This window comes from Elephantulus edwardii, unplaced genomic scaffold (genome assembly GCF_000299155.1).
Source record: "Elephantulus edwardii isolate Elephantulus edwardi_28Jun2011 unplaced genomic scaffold, EleEdw1.0 scaffold00137, whole genome shotgun sequence".
NCBI lineage: Eukaryota > Metazoa > Chordata > Mammalia > Macroscelidea > Macroscelididae > Elephantulus > Elephantulus edwardii.
This window is the reverse complement of record NW_006399887.1, coordinates 1,604,452-1,607,238: the sequence shown is the minus strand read 5'-3', so window position 1 is coordinate 1,607,238 and position 2,787 is coordinate 1,604,452. Positions and strand designations below refer to the sequence as shown.

Here is a 2,787-nt window from a genome sequence, read left to right as displayed (position 1 = left end):
GCTGTAGTTCCTGTGTCAACCCATCTCCTCGAAGGTCTTCCTCTCCTTTTGCTGAGCCTCTGTGTTTCCAACATGACGCCCCTTTCCAAGGACTGGCCCCACTGACAACATGCCCAAAACATTCGAGGTGAAGTTTCACCATTCTCACTTCTAAAGAGCATTCTGGAGATACTTCTTCCAAGACAGATTCATTTGTTCTTTGGATAGCCCATGATCTATTCAACTCGGTCATCTTCCTTCTGAACTGTAGGCCTTCTTCCAGTTTCATCTCTCCTGTTCTCATGTCTTTGAAAATTCAGATAGACCTAAGAAAGCATCAGTTATCTAAGAAAAATGTCAGTTTGAGGACTAAGGTGTGTCTGACACAGGCCATGGTCTTTTCAAACACTTGCTGTGCATCTGAGAGTCGGACGATGAATAAGGATGACAGAAGAAGAATTGATGTCTTTGCACTGTGGTGTTGGAGAAGAGCATTCAATACCCCATGGATGGCCAAAAGAACAGATAGATGAATAAGGATGACAGAAGAAGAATTGATGTCTTTGCACTGTGGTGTTGGAGAAGAGCATTCAATATCCCACGGATGGCCAAAAGAACAGATAGATATCTTTCAGAGAAAGTGCAGCCAGAGTGCTCTTTGGAGGCAAAGATGATAAAGCTTCATCTCACATACATCGGACATGTCGCTAGGAAGGCCTATTCCCTGGAGAGGGATATTATGATCAGAAATACAGAGGGTCGGCAAAGGAGATGAAGACCCTCAACCAGGTGGATTGACACGGTGACTGCCACAATTGGCTCTAATGTGTCAGAAAGTGTGAGGATATCACAGGTAGGACTGGTTCAGATCTATTGCTTGCAGGATCACTGTGGGTAGTGACTCCACTCGACAAGACCTAACAATACCAACAACAAAAAGAAAGTGCAAATTTTGAAGATTTGCCTATAATAAAGACAGCCCTTGAAATGGACTAAGCTGATGCATTACTGAGAATTCAGGAAAAGTGTGCTCAGTAAGAGGTAGAAGTCAGAGGTACATGATAGTCTTAGTCTACTTTCATTATAGGTGAAGAACTAAAGTTTTTAAACCTAGGAAGTCTGGGAAAATGAAATGCAGCCCCATATAAGGCAATGTATATTGTAGGAAAAACAGAGATTCTATCCTGGAGGTTGGTGTAATTGCAGCAGAATTGTTATGTGCTGTCGAGTCACCCATGACCCATAGAGACCCTCTGTACAGTGTCTCTGACGCCTGCCCTGTCTCGAGCCAGTCTCACTAATTCTGACACACCAACCCTTATTGCCTCAGTTACTGTATCAATCCATCTCATCTGGGGTCTCCTGCACCGTCCCTCGACCCTTCCTTCTCCAAGGACTGGTCTTCCCTGGCCACGTGCCCCAAGTGTGTGAGACGGAGCTTCAGAATCCTCGCCTCCATGGAGAGACTTGCTTTCACCCTCTGCAAGACAGACCCATTTGTTTCCTTTTCAGTCAATCGTATGTTCAACACTCTTCAACACTCTTCTCCAGCATCGATTTTTCTGTCATCCTTAGTCATTGCCCAACTCTCTGAAGCATAACAATTAATTGCGAAGACCATGGCCTGGACTAGGCACACCTTTGTCTCTAGTCTGACATTGTTTTTCAACATTTTGGGGAAGTGCCTGACATCAGATTTTTCCAATGCAATTCATTGATTGTGGAGCCGAGCAAGCTGTAATTGTTAACAACCTCAATCTCTTCTCCGTCTATCATGGTGCTGCCAGTTGGCCCAGTGGACATTGTGTCCACTGTGACAGCAATGTAAACAGAGGCACTAAGTCACAAAACTTAACAGAAGCTCAGTAGCAAGGAACTTCCCTCAGTACTGCCTCAAACAAAATATGTCACTGAATTGGTACAGCCAATTTGGACTTTCATTCTCCTAAACAAAAGACAACAGCATGAGAGACTAGTAGAAGTGTGTGGTGCAAGCCATCACAGAAGTGACTTGTGGACTAAACTATCATATCAAAAGGTGGCCGAGGAAGGGAGGCTTTGACCAGCTAGCTGGGAGTGCAAGGAGGGGTGATGTAGCAAGGAAAGGGAAAAGACAAGACACACATGCTTGGGTGAGGAGGTGGGGGGCAGTGAATGTATTGGTTATTTCTGTAAGGAAAGCATCTTTCATCTGCTCAGTAAAATGCTTGTCAGATATTGTTCTAAAACTAAGCACCCAAATTTAGACAAACTAGGAAGAAGGATAGGCTATTCACTTCCAAAATACAACAGGCCTTCGAAAACCCTATGTACAGCAGAGCACACTTAGGGTGGACTAATAGATATGGCAACTGAGGCTCATCAGATGAATTAAAAGGTGAAAACAAATGCTTAAAGAAGCTTCTTTGTTCAGTATCTTTCACATCCATGATTTTCACATAGCCTGTTAGGCATGCTCATTGCCATTGAGTCAGAACTGACAGACCTGCCACTGTGTTGTTGGAGGCAGTAAACCACCAGATGGTGTAGGTCTTAGAAAGTTGGGCTGCTAAGACAAACGTAATGCCACCCTGGGAGTTCAAATCTGTCAGCTGCTTCTTGGTAGAAAGATTTCCTCCCATGCGATTTATAACTTCTGATGGATGGTCAGCTATGAGCCGATTCTGACTCAAAGGCAATGTGAATTAGGAAGAGTAATTCTGTAACTCCTTGTAAAAGTTTGACACTGGGCAAATGATGCTAGCCTGGGTTGTTTGTTTGGTTTGTGTGTGTGTGTGTGTGTGTGTGTGTGTGTGTGTGTGTGTGTGT

At 44.1% G+C, this 2,787-nt stretch overlaps 1 protein-coding gene across 1 annotated transcript in view; it reads left to right on the top strand.

Annotated features, from left to right (window-relative positions):
• The window catches only part of SPATA18 (spermatogenesis associated 18), a gene marked incomplete at its 3' end in the record, with an annotated part of 48,353 nt that overhangs the window by 22,518 nt on the left and 23,048 nt on the right, over positions 1-2,787 (top strand). The gene's annotated exons all lie outside the window — the stretch shown is intronic.